Below are 16,615 nucleotides of genomic sequence, written 5' to 3' on the forward strand. Positions count from 1 at the left end.
CAAGCTCAGTATGTGTGATTTAGCAATAAATATATATTCAATATTAGAACATTTAATGGAAAGAATTATTAAAATTGTCTTGCAAAACCAGTTGGACAATTTGCCGGCTAGGAACAAAATTTATTATAGCTTTTACAGCACATTATTACTATAATAATGACAAAATATTCTCTTCTCTCATTTCTAAAAAAGTTCACCCACCCGGAGAGGGTGGACATGTAAAATTTTACAATTATGCTTTTAACATGAGCTAATGGTTTTTTATAGTAATCCTGATTCACCTATATCAATATTTAAAATAATTTTCATATTTTGCATGTGCTGTTCTTACCAATTTGACAATTTATATACGGTATTGCAAATTTAGGAAAATATCACAACTACTTCAAGAAAATTGGTGCGTGATTTCTTTAATTCAGAACAAAATAAAAATACAGAGAACTATGTATTTTAGTGCTTAAAATGAGAAAAAGTACAAAATAATTATTGCTTTAGAGTGTCAGAGGCTTCTGTTTTTCCAGTGAATAGTGTTTATAGGCATCTTAAACATCAAAACTCTGACCTGTGATGTTTAAAAATGTTGTTGGGTTACTTGCCATATAAATTAGGAAGCATTATATAATAGCCAAAAGAAAAACAAAGTGAAAGAGTTTGTAATATGATTGGTCATTTTCAGTTGAAAATTTATTTTCCCTCCCAAATTCTCATTCTTTTCAAGTACTATGCTTGGCTTGTCCGCATCATCTTTACTTCAGGATTGTAACTAGCATTGGGCATCTTACATAACTCAAAGAGTTTTCTTCAGAAATGTTACTATTTCTTTTAAAATTAGTTTTATATTAATCTCCTTTCCCCCACAATCTATCACATTTTACATATTTATATGATTTGAAAAATGTAAGACATCAATTTATTGGCTATGGGCCAAATCCAAGAGATTTTTTTTAGTTAGTTTTTACAACCTTTCATTGACTTCCACTGGGACACTGCCAGAGTAAAGACCAAAGGACTATATTCTACAAGCGAAATCTTTGCCTCATTGATTTTAATCAGGCTAGCACTTCATCCTAATCATTCATATATAAAAATAGACTTCTGATTTTTTGGGAACACTAGTACATGCTCAGTTATATTTATCTTCTTATTACGTGTATACTGTCTCTGTAGATGAATGTAAAGCTCCACACACTCAAATAATTATGCAAATTTAGATACCATGCTCTTTAACCAATGTGCTGGTTGTAATTTACCATTATCTCAAATTCAAATAAAGACTCATAATTTGTGATTCCCTGTTCTTGCTGCATACTTATGATTTTAATAACTGTTTATTTTAGGATTTAATTATTAGTATCTAGGTTTTTACTAAAATGTAGTATATTGACTCAAACGTTTTTAAAAAAATTTTTTTACAATACAAAATCTTCAATACTTTATTTACCAAATCAGGTGTGATTTAAAGAGATGCCTTTGCCACAAATAATTTTATGTAGAGATATGAGGGAGGTTTCCCAATATATTAAATTTAATCTGCTTGCAGATCTTAATTTACTGCATGTATTAGGAAATGATTATTTTAGTGTTTTTTTGTTGGATAAACAGGATTGAGAAAACAAGGCATAGATAGAGGTTATGGAGAAAAAAATCAATTTAACACTGATAACAGGGTAATATTATCAGAGAACTTCCTGTGTATTATCAAATCAATACAAATGAACATGACAGAAAACTTTCTGAAAATGTGCTTATGGCCATATACTAAACCACATTTTCAGTCTGAATTCAGATAAGAAAGAAATTGAACTAATTTGTTTTCCCCCTGACAAATGTTATTTTTACAGCAATGAACCCAGACACCTCTTATTTGTATCAAACTTGTCTTTAAAATTATATCTATTACCTAAATGGACAAATCCATGTGTGTCAACTTCACTCATCTCTTTTTAGTGACTCACTTGTTCGTAATGCTCAGTGTGGGAAGTGGTAAACCAGACTATTAATTTTCTCTGGATGATGGTACCCCAAAGGAGTCAACCACTTTACCTTCTGTGATTGTTAATGATTCAGTTGCTACTCTGAGAAATGTCTTTGTGTTCTACACTGCCAGCTATGATATGCTGGCACTATATAATCTTAGAACAATGCAAAGATATTTCCTGGATTTTCTACTTTTGAAAGAGAAAACCATAATTGTCTTCCATAAGAAATGGGAATGCTGTTGTAAAAACACTGTGGTTTCCTGTATCTTGAAAGTAGGAAAGAATCTAAGATAAATCCGGTCATAAAGAAACAGATGTAAAAGAAGAACTCAACACCCCCTTATCTGCTGGTTCACTATCGGAAACATGAGATTCAGATTCAAGTAGGGAAATCTCATTGTAATATTTAAGTGTTAATGAAAGATGATAAGATTGACAGTCATGCAGACTGAAATCACCAGTTTATTCATATACCATACATTGTATAACATGGACCGTAGGCAAAGTAAACTTCCTCACAACTAGAAATCTTTCAAGAATGTCATTAATGGAACCCTATAAAAATCATAGCAAACATAGAAAACACATTCATCAAGCAGAAATTGGTGTACAGTTCATTGTATTAGTGGATTGCTGTTACATGATAACATATTGAAGCAAATATTTAACATTAATCTCAAAATTATTTCTCTAAATTCAAAGTTAAATTGTTACAAATTATACAGTTATTGTAATAATTCAGTCAGCTTGATTAAGTCTAATAAATAGCATGCACCCCAAAATCTAACCTAATCTTCATGTCTTCTGTGTTAGCAAAGATAACTGTTGAATCCTGTAATAGATCAATAATGACCCTCTTAGACATAAGAAGAATGTTTATGGCACACACACTTCAGTAAGGAGAACTTCAAATAAATCTTTAAAAATGAATAGCTATTGAAATATTGTTAATTGGTCAGATTTTATTTAAAACAAGACCCTTTGTTTCAAACATCTCTACATCTGTTGGCAGAGCCCCTTAACTTAGCCATACAGCTGAAAACTACAGAGTAAATTTGGTCATTCATAAGATAGCATACCCCACCACTAGGCAAAGGAAATCAGCATCTGACAGAAATAACCCCACACTTCAGCCACAAAGTGCAGAGTAAGAGCGAAGAGCCTCTAACTATAACACTAAAACAATAAAGAAAAGATGTGAGGCAGAAGCCTTGTCCCTTCAGAATATTTCTTACCTTTTGCTTTCAAAACACCCATTTATTGTATTTTGCCTAAGTTTGCTTCTCCCTAGTCAACAGTCAAACATTTCTTAATTCATTTGAGACTTACACTGGCACATGAAATATAGACTGAGAAGGTATTCCTATGTCAGTAATAGAATGAAACCAAGCAAGTGCAGCTTGATCGTCTCATCATTTCATTTCATTTCTAATCTTGCAGATTGGATTTTATGAAAAATTGAGGTAAAAAATAGTTTGTTTTGACAATCTGACTTTGTTTTTACGATCAGGACTACATGACGGTCTGGGAATTTACATATTGCATTGGTCTTGATGCTTCATTCTAATCGAATAGTAACCATTTAAAAAAACTGAGAATTTTTAAATATGAATTTCCAGTATCAAACCGCCTTTCAGACTAGGAATTACCTTCTCTCCCACCCTCATTCTTCTTTGGATAAGTCCAAAATTCCTACAAGAAATGAGGCACTAATGAGATCTTAGCACAATATGGCACAAATGTCACACAAAGACTTGGCCTTGTGAGACTTCTACTGTTTTGATCAAAATCTTGTAACAACATTCCACACCGTTTCAGCATAATTAATCAAACCCTAGCCTTAGTCCAACTTTAAATTTGTTAATTTTCAGTGTGGTGGATTTAATCTAGAAGGGGACCAAACTGCTACATACTGTATACACCAGTGCTTCTTAAGCTGTGTTCTGTGGCACTAGGCAGTAGGAGGTGTGTCGTGGAGAACAACAGAGTTCAAAATGGATGCCCTTAATGGGACAGGCAACTTTTTTTATTTTTTGCTCAATAACTTTTCCCCAGCCTCCCCCCCCCCCCAAAAAAATATATATATATATTGTTTGGTGTTCCTCGGTCTTAAAAAGTGTAAGAAACACTGGTATACACACATGCACAAGAAGTCAGCATTTCATTGTGCATAATACAATATAAGTCTCAGAAGGTTAACTGTGTTAATTTTTAACTTTAAAAGCAATGAGTAGTCCAGTGGCATCTTAGAATATATACATAGGATCATGAGCTTTCGTAAGTCCAGCTCATCTGAAGAAGTGGATTTGCACAAAATTTAATGATACTATATATATATTTGTTAAGTCTCCGACAGGTCACCTGACTACTCATTTTTACAATAGAAAAAAACTGTATAAACTGGATGTGATAGGCAATGCCAAGAATGGAAAGTCATGTTATTTGGATTCTAGCAAATATGATACAAAAGACACACAAGGCTGAACCATCTTGTAATAGCTCCTGCTGCTCTGTACACATATCCTAAATTTAGTATAGAAAAAGCAGAGATTATAATCTGAAGTGTAAGACCAGAATGTATCTAAAGAAACAACAACCAGAAAACATCATGATTACCAGGTAATTGTGTCCTTAAGTTAGGTTAGATTTTGAACCACCTGTTTCCACTGGCAAATGTTTATTTACATTAGCAGTTATATTGAGTTAAACAGTTTTGAGTAAGAAGTTAAGAGTTTGGCTCTCTATGATATCTTGTGTCACCTCAAAACATCCTTGAAAGTGGAAGAGATTGTATCTGTAGGTCATCGTTTTGGGAGAATTTATAATCAGTCTACCTATAAAAAGTTTTAAAAAAGCACTTTGAATTAAATGTCATTGCTGTTAGTGTGGTAAACAAATTCTTTATTTTTACATGGTTATATGACTCTGGAACTTAAGTAAACAACCTAGAGTTTTCCTATAAGATCAGTAGCCTTTCATATGAAAAAGTTAGAACAGGTCAAAAACAAAAACCCAATTTTGCAAACTAATCTCAAAATTTTGATATTTTCATTTTTGAAGTATTAAAATTGACCCAAATTTTCACTTTTTAAAATAAGTCCTGAATTTGAAAATACTTATAGCCTTACTATTAATGTATTCTATCAAAATGGCAATACTTTTCTTTCCCAAGAATTGTTAGTATATTAAAAAATATTGATGACATTTTTGATAATCTTTGATAACATTTTCCAAAGAAAAAAGCACACATTTTTGTTTGCCAAAAAAGTGAAAAAATCCACACCTTTCAAAATGGCAGTTTTTCATAAAAATTATTTTTGATGGACATTTTTATAAATACATTTTTTTCTTTGAAAAGTTTTGACTAGCTCTAGTGAAGGTATAGGAAAAATGGAAGGGATCTGTTTTGAAGAATATTTTTCTCCTATTCTTCAGTTTGCCTGAATAACCTACCGTTTAAAAGTGTCCTATTTAAGCAGAAGCTGATTTATTTAGATTAAAACCACAGCAGCACCATGATCTTTGGTAAAAGTTCACTCTTTTCTATGTATCCTCCAATTTTTCCTTTTTGAAAGAAAACAGAGGTAAAATTTTAAAATACCTTTTAAAATAGATCCTTTTAATTGTTTAAAGATTTTTTTTAAACTTTAAATATTTCATGTTAGATCATACGATGATTTTATGAGGATATATATTCGATTGAATTAAGTTTATACATAGTATAAAGGTTTGTGAGAATTCATTTGAAATCTAAATATGGGGAAGATTTATCATTCATTTAAATATGTACACACTTGAATGGAGGTGGAGATGGACATAGGAGACGGAAGTGTTGAGAGTCTCTGGGTTAGGCTAAAAAACAAGGGGGATGGCTTAACCATGAGATATTGCATGATCTAAAAATAAAAAAGGAATCATATAAAAATGGAAACTAGGAAAAATTACAAAGGATGAATATAGGTAAACAACACAGGAATGCAAGGGCAAGATTAGAAAGGTAAAGGCACAAAATGAGCTCAAACTAGCTACAGGAATAAAGGGAAACAATAAGACTTTTTATAAATACATTAGAAACAAGAGGAAGACCAAGGACAAGGTAGGCCCACTGCTTAGTGAGGAGGGTGAAACAGTAACAGGAAACTTGGAAATGGCAGAGATGCTTAGTGACTTCTTTGTTTCGGTCTTTACTGAGAAGTCTGAAGGAATGCCTAACATAGTGAATGCTAGTGGAAAGGGGGTAGGTTTAGAAGATAAAATTTTTAAAAAGAACAAGTTAAAAATCACCTAGAAAAGTTGGATGCCTGCAAGTCACCAGGGCCTGATGAAATGCATCCTAGAATACTCAAGGAGGTATCTGAGCCTCTAGCTATCATCTTTGGAAAATCATGGGAGACAGGAGACATTCCAGAAGACTGGAAAAGAGCAAATATAGCGTTCATCTATAAAAAGGGAAACAAGAACAACCTAGGAAACTACAGACCAGTTAGTTTAACTTCTGTGCCAGGGAAGATAGTGGAGCAAGTAATTAAGAAAATCATCTGTAAACACTTGGAAGATAGTAAGGTGATAGGGAACAGCCAGCATGGATTGTAAAGATCAAATCATGTCAAACCAATCTGACAGCTTTCTTTGATAGGATAATGAGTCTTATGGATAAGGGAAACGCGGTAGATGTGGTATACTTAGACTTTAGTAAGGCATTTGATATGGTCTTGCATGATAGTCTTATCAATAAACTAGGCAAAGACAACTTAGATGGGGCTACTATAAGGTGGGTACATAACTGGCTGGATAACTGTACTCAGAGTAGTTATTAATGGTTCTCAATCCTGCTGGAAAGGTATAACAAGTGGGATTCCACAGGGGTCTGTTTTGGGACTGGTTCTGTTCAATATCTTCATCAACGATTTAGATATTGGTATAGAAAGTACGCTTATTAAGTTTGCAGATGATACCAAGCTGGGAGGGGTTGTGACTGCTTTGGAGGATAGGGTCATCATTCAAAATGATCTGGACAAATTGGAGAAATGGTCTGAGGTAAACAGGATGAAGTTTAATAAAGACAAATGCAAAGTGCTCCAGTTAGGAAGGAACAATCAGTTTCACACATACAGAATGGGAAGCGACTGTCTAGGAAGGAGTATGGCAGAAAGGGATATAGGGGTTATAGTGGACCACAAGCTAAATATGAGTCAACAATGTGATGCTGTTGCAAAAAAAGCTAACATGATTCTGGGATGTATTAACAGGTGTGTTGTGAGCAAGACATGAGAAGTCATTCTTCCGCTCTACTCTGCACTGGTTAGGCCTCAATTGGAGTATTGTGTCCAGTTCTGGGCACAGCATTTCAAGAAAGATGTGGAGAAATTGGAGAGGGTCCAGAGAAGAGCAACAAGAATAATTAAAGGTCTAGAGAACATGACCTATGAAGGAAGGCTGAAATAATTGGGTTTGTTTAGTTTAGAAAAGAGAAGATTGGGGGGGAACATGATAGCAATTTTCAGGTATCTAAAAGGGTGTCATGAGGAGAAGGGAGAAAACTTGTTCATCTTGGCCTCTGAGGATAGAACAAGAAGCAATGGGCTTAAACTGCAGCAAGAGAAGTTTAGGTTGGATATTAGGAAAAAGTTCCTAACTGTCAGGGTGGTCAGACACTGGAATAAATTGCCCAGGAAGGTTGGGGAATCTCCATCTCTGGAGATATTTAAGAGTAGGCTAGATAAATGTCTATCAGGGGTGGTCTAGTCAGTACTTGGTCCTGCCATGAGGGCAGAGGACTGGACTCAGTGACCTCTCGAGGTCCCTTCCAGTCCTAGTATTCTATGATTCCATTTATATCTTAGTGCCAGTGCCACTGAATTTCCAGGCTCAGCTCAGGCAGCAGCAGGATCCTATTTAAATGGCTCATGGCTCCCAGTCGTGGTGCTCCCTCAGCAGGGGCCAGAGCAGTGAGCCCTTTAAATAACTGCGACAACCCTAGATGGCTGTCAGGCAATGCAATAGCAGTGGGACCACGAGCCATGAGCCCTTTGTGGTGATTTTAATTCAAAACCTCTGGCCCCAGACAACTCTGGGAGGAAGCTAGTTCCCAGCCCCGCCCCTTCTCCCAAACCCTGTCCCTTCCAGGGGGTGGAGCTGGCCTGCGACCATGTACTAAAATTCATTAAGTAGCCCCTTGTGAAAATTACTGCCCACCCCTGAGCTAAGAATGCTATCTCTGCCATCCTGGCTCTTGCCATTGTTGGATCTATCCTCCATGAATTTATCTACGTTTTTATTTTTTAAACTCTGTTAGTCCTGGCCTTCACAACACCTTCTTGTAGGGAGTTCCACAGGTTGACTATGTGCTAATCTGCTGCCTATTAATTTCAATTGATGACTCCTAATTCTTGTGTTATATGAAGGTGTCAATAACTTTTCCTTATTTATTTTCTCAATACCAGACATGATTTTATAGCTCTCTCATATAGCCCTTTATAAACAGATTAGGCAAACACCTGTCAAGGATGGTCTAGATGGTGTTTGGTCCTGCCAGGAGTACAGGGGACTGGACTTGGTGACCTCTCGACGTTACTTCCAGTTCTATGATTGTATGACCATATTCCCGGTTAGTCATCTCTTTTCCAACCTGAAAAGTCCAAGTCTTCTTAATCTCTCTATATAGTTTCATATATATATATATATAGCAATATTTGGGACCTCTGTCACAAATACAAATTTTCTCTCAAGTACTTCTGTAGCCATGAGCAGTCCTAAAGTCAGTAGATCTGGCCACTTGACAATTTCTCTTGCCTAAAGAAATCCCTTTACCTGCCCGTGACTCCTCCCTCTCACAGACAGCAAATGGGGGGCATAGCCAGTAGAAAACAGGAGATGTCTGGAGTTCCCCTGAATCATATTTTTCCCTGGGATTCACTGACAGCTGATGAAAGTCACAGCAGTCTTCTTGCTGCTCTTACTTGTTCTGGGACCAAACTGGTACTTAGCAGTCCCAGGAATTGTAAAGGTCCCTTAAAGACACTTGAGCTGCATGCTCTTCAGATGGCCTGAAAAATCTGTGCCATAACCTGTGAATTTTTTAGGGCATGAATCTTCAGGATTTTATGTATGGCATGGTCCTTAACACCTGTTCAAAGTGTGCATAGCATATTACCATTAAAGAATGGTAGCGCTTACAATTCTCTTTGTTCTCATTTTACATAACCACATAAGGAGCAAGGGATATATTGACCATGTAAATGCAATAACTGAATCTTTCAGTACTTAATATTGAACTCCCTGGCAAGTGATGGGTTTTTAATGACACCTCACTGTAGTTTCAGCTGCAGCTGAAGAATATAGATATATCTTTTAAAAGGATAAAATTACTTTGCCTCTTTTTATCCTACCCATATTTTTCAATCTGTTAAATTATCTTGGTTCAACATTTCACAGTACCCCACAGGACTGGCCTTTCCTAGGAAAATACATGGATTTAAATTATATTTTTCCATTTTGTGAGCACATGTGGTATAATAGCACTGCACTGGGTTTCAGGAAACGTGACATCTATTCCAGTTTTTGCAACTTACTTGTTCAGTAACCTTGGGCATGTCATTTTATTTCTGTTTCTCCATCTGCAAAATGGGGATATTTGACTTCCCCTTTAAAGAGCTTTGGGATTAGTGGATGAAAAGTCCTATAAAAGTGTTAATAAAAGAAGTATTGCAATAAATGTTATAAGTAATAATTACTTTTTTATTGAAATGATATAAGGCATCATTATGTTGAATTAGAAGTTGGAAACAGCTTAAAGTGAGGCATAGTTTATTGCCTGGAGAGAGGAATGTAGAGTTTCAATTGGTATCTCAATGCATGAAATATTTTTCAGATTGCTATAGAGAAATTACTTTGATAGTCAGTTCAATTCCTAATATAGTCATTGTTGGAAGACATGGGATCTTGTTTGCCATTTCAAACCAGCTGTGTTGTTTAAATTTTTGAAAGTAACATTTTTAGATTTGTTGGGTCTTTGAGTACCCAGCAAATTGGACTGTGTGATTTATTTATTTTAAATTTTGGAGATCTGGAATATCTCAGACACCATTCAGTATGTACTTTTATTGCTCCATGCTTCAAGGTGAATCATATAGTGATGTATTAAGGGACACTTTCCACATGTTAGGCAAATAAAGAACTTTACTTTCCTTGAATGGCACATTGTTTCCTGCATAATTGACTATCTATGACTATATTTGGCAGCTGAACTTCAGTTGTCTATATTACCTGATGACTTTATGGTTCATTTTGACTTCTGAATATGAACTGATGGAAGTGTCACATTAACTGATCATGGTACAGTAAGTTAGGAAAAAATTAAATGTCAACATTGAAACGTCGAGATTCATACAGCAAGAGCATAAGAGAGGTTAACAATCATAGCTGCTATATTGTCAGATTACAAGTTTCATAACACATTACATCATTTGGATGCATGGAAAAAGTTGTGTGTAACAATTGGTGTTGAAAAGCTGGAAATGGATATTCACAGATGTGGCTGACAACCGCACGCATAATACAGAGGCAATAAAAATACTGATGCAATCAATGCGCTTTATTGGCCTGTTATGAATTTAGCTTGTGAAACAAAGGATAAGGTGAAGTTGAATTAATTAAGGGATTTGTTCACATAAATCCCATGTACTGCTTAGTAAATTTACCTAATATTCACAGAATTTAGTCAATAGGACACTAAGGTATTCTAAGCATAACCCTCCAGATGCTTAGCTAGAGAATGTCTGCCTAGCCTCATTAAAATCAATGGAGATATGCCATTTTTCTCCCTGTGAGGATCCTGGACCTTTTTTCCTGAGGAATAATATTTTAAAGTGTCATAAAATTATAGTAAATAATAACATGGTATTAGCAAATATTTGCTAATAATCATTTTCAGTATATTGTATATAGTTTACAGATCAACATTATAAGACAGACATATGACAGTATCTGAGCATCTCACCTTTTCTTGTGGCTATTTCTATAAATTATGATTTTGTCTGTGTAAACATAGCTTGTACTGTATTTCAACTAGTTATAATAGGATATATAATTCAATGTTAGTACCCACTGGTGCAGGTGCAGTAGGAATAACAGCAATGGTAGCATAAACTAGAGAAAAGGTAGTAAACATGATTGAGTTCTGTTTACATGACAGCTTCAAGACTGATTCTGCTGGAGGTGAAATATGGCTCCTATTTTTTACCAATGTAGATAAGATTATAGGATTAGATTTAATTTGCAGTAACTGACATTTGCTTTGAAAGTAGGAAGTGGGAAAACATCTGGATTTTCAGATGACCCTACAAACATTAAAATTAGCTTAGAAACATTAGCATTTTTACTAGATTTAGTAGCTCTGCTATGCTTCTCAGAAAATATGGGGATGGCTAGCTATACATAATCCTATATTGGAAATTTGACATCTTTAACCTGGAAATAATAGGTTGACATGTGAAAGTGATCCAGAGATTCAGTTTAACAAAAACATACTGATTTTCTTTAACAGAATATGATCCAAAAAATTCATGTTAATAAATCAATGTATAGCCATAAATGTAAGCAAGGATGGTGTCCATTTTCATAATCCCTGAAACCACAAAAATATCTGCTTCAGAGGCAGCAATAATTAACTATCCTACCCTCAGCAGTTTAACCCACACTAATAAAGTTTTTAATAACAAAAAATCCCTTGCATTGCTACATGAACTTTTACTTACTTTTTCATAGAATTTTGAATAATTATACCTCACTTTACTTCCATATCTAGCTTGCTTTTAAATGCATTGACAGACACAAGGAGGTGCTGTAGTCTTTGAAAAGAAGCGGATTAAACTTGGTCTCAGTCATTTTACTCCTGATGCTTTGAAACTGCATGTGTGACACATTTCTAACTACAAGGCAATATTCTCAAAGACTACACCTAATGAGAATTGAGTTTGCACGAGTAATCCAACAATGTTAGAACAATGCAGTGGTTCTCAACCTGTGGTTCTGGAATCCAAAGTGGATCACAGCCCATGTTAATGGGGTCACAGGACTGCCTTAGAGTTGCTGTGGCCTAGAGCCAAACTGAAACCCAAGCCTCACAGCCCAGTGCTGAAGTCCCTGGGTAGCAGGGCTAGGTAATAGGCCCTCTGCCTGGGGCTAAAGTCCTTGGGCTTGAGCTTTGCCTCCCCAGTCCCTGCCTGGGGCAGTGGGTCTCAGGATCATGTAGTAATATTTGTGGTCAAAAGGGGGTCATGCTGCAATAGAGTCTGAGAACCCCTGGAATACTACATTGATTTCAGATTCTAAAATTTGACATTCAAATATAAATTACATTTGTGTCTGTGTACAGTGCTGTCTGTGTGTAAATCTGTTCTATCATCATTATTGCTAGGAATCTTTTATAAGTGAACCTATGCAATTTACTATCTAGATTTCAAATCTTGGGCACATATTTTCAAATACTGCACCTGCCAAATTCAATGGTGCATCTCTACTACTTGTAAAGCTAACAGCTGCTCCTGGAAATAGCATCATCAGGCCCTAAATTGCCTTCTTATGGGCACAGTTATGATGGGAAAATATGGGATGTTAAGTGGATATCAAGATTGTGACAGAATCAACACCATTTTTGAAAATATCTCCCCAATTGCTGAGTTACAATAATGTTTAAAACTAGTGCATCTATGAGATTGTGTCTTTCACATGACCTATAAATTCAGAGGTGATATCTGACATATTAGGTTAAGTGTTTCTGTTTTACATTGGCATCCAAGAGAATAAACCAATATGCAAGCATATTATTTGATCCATAGGCAGATAAGATAGCCAATATCACTGCTTTTTTGACCAAGAAGAAGAGGAAGGCAGGATAGCCAAAGGAGGCATGAATTCAATCCATTCCTGCTGCAGTTTGCCACAAAGACCTGGTGGAAACAAGAGCTGCATCTTCCAAAAGGAAGTTTGAAGGAGCATTAGAGCGAAAATAAAACTATCCAGAGTGAACAGGATGCTGATAGCATTGACTTGTAACTTGCAGAGCAGGGGTGACTCCAACTCCAACTTCAAGTTATGGCCAAGTGTTTGGTTCATAACTCGTTCGTAACTTGGGGACCGGCTGTATACGTAATTGGGTCCCTTGAATACAAGTAATTTATGATTCACAATCAAAAAAATCCAAGCTTTGGGTAACTTCATAGAGCCACTTCCAAACTAGGAGGTTACCTTCTTGGAGTGCCCTTTTGCAGCAAGGCCCAGCATTGCGGTGTTCTGTCAGCTTCTCACAATAACTTCAGCTAAGCCACTTTAAATTAGTCAACTCCTTCCAGGATCAAAAAGTCCAAAATCATCAGAATAAAAAAAGCCTGCAACCCTTTAGCTCAGCTTCTGTTCCCTTCTTTATAAGTAGACTCCCCACAGCAATAGCCTATCTCACTGGCGGTCTTGAAGCACCTGTGCTCCAATCAACCAAAACCATCTAGATCAGTTCTGTTCTCTTACCAGATGCCTCCAAAAAGTAAGGGTTTAGCCAATTCCTAGTATAAGCCTGGTTTCTCACTTCACACTGGTCTACTCAGGGGATTGTGCCCCACCCAGGCTCAGTTGCTAAAGTTTCAAGTAACCTTTTGCAGGCAGTTCACTGCTACTGAGGGTCTAGAGAGGCCTTTTCCCACTCTTCTTACAGAGCACTGCCTGTCACAACTTGCTCCTCTGGAGGACAGCTTCTACCTAAATTGTTAATCCTTAGAGTTTTTTCTCCTCTTTGACTCTTTATGTCCTCTCCCATCTCTCTGCTAGCTGCAGAACACACACACATGCTAATTACTTTCACAAGTCTGGTAGCATGCATGCCTCTAAAACTTCTTTTCCCCCCCTTTTAAGTCCCACAGCCTGCATTGATGTAGCAGGGTACAGCTAACTGAACAGTTCAACTTGACTGGCTGGCCCAAGGCCTTCTGGCCCATCCAGAGGCACTTCTTTATATGAAGCCTTTTAAATTTTTCTAATAGCTGTTCTAATAGAAGTTAAGAATGCTGAAAAGCATAATCATAGCCAACATTTCTTCTATTGAGTAGCACCCTCCCCATCAAAATAACAAAAAACAAAAAAGAAAATAAAAAAAGAAAACAAGTTGCAATGCCTAATATATCCAAGCTATTGCCAAACATACAATATAATGGCTGCTGCATTTACAGCGTTACTGTATTTCTAAAATTGTGCCATGTAATTAAATGATCTAGAAGACACCTTGAGAACTGAAAGCAAAAAGCTGTAGATAAAATTTAATAAATTTGACTCCATTCTCAGTGATTGATAATGAATGATTGTCTCTCTATATTATTTTTCCTAGTAAATATAATTTTCCAACTTTTATTCTACAAAGTATCTACATCTGTCTTCACACAATTTGGCTTGGAGACATTTTGTTTACTTTAGTAAATTGTGATCACTCAGTACAAGTTTGCATTGTATTTGATACATCTTGCTGACATTTACTAACTAATAATAATATTTTTATATTCACCATTAATTTTTTGGAGAGAGCCACAATTATAATTACAAACATTGTGTATAAACCTGCCTACTGTGTCTTAGGCAATGAGCCAGTCATTTCCTTCCCTTCCGTAAACAGCATCAGATCCAAGGAGAGAACTTCAAAACAACTACTATGTTAGAAGGGCATAAAAAGACTCACAATACCTGAAACCGTTAGCAGGTTTCTTCTCATGTCTGTCATACAGTATATTGATACTCTTCTCATCTTCAAATATTAAAATATGAAATACTATATGTAGGCATTTGAGAAAGGAAAAAAATTGAATTTATTTCTCAAGATTTACATCAAAATATATGATTGCTACAACACTAGTCCAGATTGGCCAATTCATTCATCTAGTAAACATATTGATATTGCAATTACATTCTGGAATTAAAGCACAGACATCTGAATCTCCAAATTAATACACTGATGCACAGACTACTTGATTGAAGTTGACATACCATCATTTTTTTTTTGGCTACTTCTCTATAGGGTATGTCTAAACTGCAAGCTTCTTTCTAAAGAAGCATTTTCAGAAAGGATCTTCCAAAAAAAATCTTTCAAAACCGAGCATCCACAAAGCAAAAGTGCGTAGACAAGGTGTGTGTGTGTGTGACCTGCTGGGGAGAGTGCTACTTTTCCCACCAACTGGGGGTGGGGTGGAGGGGAGTGTGTCCCACATATATGGTTTCTTGGCAAGAGTGCTAAAAGGTTCCACTCCTCCTTCATCCTGGTTGTCATGAGAGATATCAGTCTTCTCCGAATCAAGCAGAGTGATGGAGAGCAGATGCTAACTGAATGTGTTCATAAACCTGGGCCTTATTCTGCAATGATTTGCGGTTCAGTGATTCCAGTCCACTTACTGGTGGCTTGGCGTGGGAAAGTGCCCTAACATGGAGGATGGAATAAGGCTGGCCTCCCCAAAAACCTTGTGAGAAGGATCGAAGAGTTCCTATCTGAGGGCTTCATGGAGATGTGCAGGCAAGACTCCCGCTCCATTTGCAGACACATTAAATAAGCCTTTTGGGGCTCCCTGCACTGTGTAGGCACAGAGAGTGCCCCACATCACACCCAATTGCCTTAACCTGCTTGTAGTAAGAAAAACATTACGACCTCACCAGAAGTGCCCTCCATGGGGTTGGTGCTTAACTGGGAGACATCCTGGGAAGAGGGGACTTGCTCCAGCATCATGAACAGATTGTGTCTCTCTCGCTCACCATCTGTCCATTCTCCTCTTTTTTCTCATCCTCATCCTCCACCACCACATTGACCTCCACGCCAATGTGAGGAGTGTCTTGGTCAGACTCCACAGTCACACCGGGGAAGCTGGTCAACCCCCTCCTCCAATCACATCCAGCTGTTGGTAGCAGCAGCATGTGTGTGAGGCCCTGCACCAGTCTGTCTGCTCACCTGCTTTGCCTTTTGGTAGGAATGTTTCATCTCCTTGATTTTGACTCAACACTGCTGGATGTCCCTAGAATAGCCTTTAGCCACCAGGTGGCTTACAGTCATGTAAATGTCTGTCCCTGTGCCTCAGTGAGTATAAGATCTCCTGGACACTTCAAACTGGTGCTTGTCTGTGCCCCTGGGAACTGAAGTCCAGGGAAGCAGAAGTATTCAAAGTGATCGAAGTATATGAATTGGTTGAAGTCATGTCCATGTGTACTGTGGTATGTTGCTCACTCTGAGATGTGCTTGCAACGCTGGCCGCATGAAATTCAAATTTTCCCAGAGCTTTTTCTGTTCACCTGGAGGCGAAAGTTCTAGCCAGAGCAGTCAGAGCAGGGAACTGTGGTATGGCATCCTAGAGGCCAGTCTTGACTTTCGCCAACTCTGCGTCTGTACTACTGTAAACACGACCATCCAAAGTTGGGAACAGCATTGCTCCTCATGAAAACAGGAGTAATCAACAGCAACTTCAGGGGCCCTTAAAGATGACATGACAGACTTGGTAGTGTGGATGCATTGTTTAGAAATTCAACCTTATACAGCTAAATTCAGTCTAAACTCCTACTTTAGACCAGGCCTAAATATGTATTCTGCTAACCCATGTGTTAGATAACAATCTAATTGC

At 36.9% G+C, this 16,615-nt stretch overlaps 2 protein-coding genes across 5 annotated transcripts in view; one reads left to right on the forward strand and one right to left on the reverse strand.

Moving 5' to 3' along the window:
• Nucleotides 1-16,615, reverse strand: part of FAM227B (family with sequence similarity 227 member B) — a 221,390-nt gene that overhangs the window by 81,839 nt on the left and 122,936 nt on the right. The window lies entirely within an intron of this gene.
• The window catches only part of FGF7 (fibroblast growth factor 7), a 73,538-nt gene that overhangs the window by 2,691 nt on the left and 54,232 nt on the right, over nucleotides 1-16,615 (forward strand). The gene's annotated exons all lie outside the window — the stretch shown is intronic.

The sequence above is a fragment of the Pelodiscus sinensis genome, chromosome 14 (assembly GCF_052426305.1).
Source record: "Pelodiscus sinensis isolate ZL-2025 chromosome 14, ASM5242630v1, whole genome shotgun sequence".
NCBI lineage: Eukaryota > Metazoa > Chordata > Testudines > Trionychidae > Pelodiscus > Pelodiscus sinensis.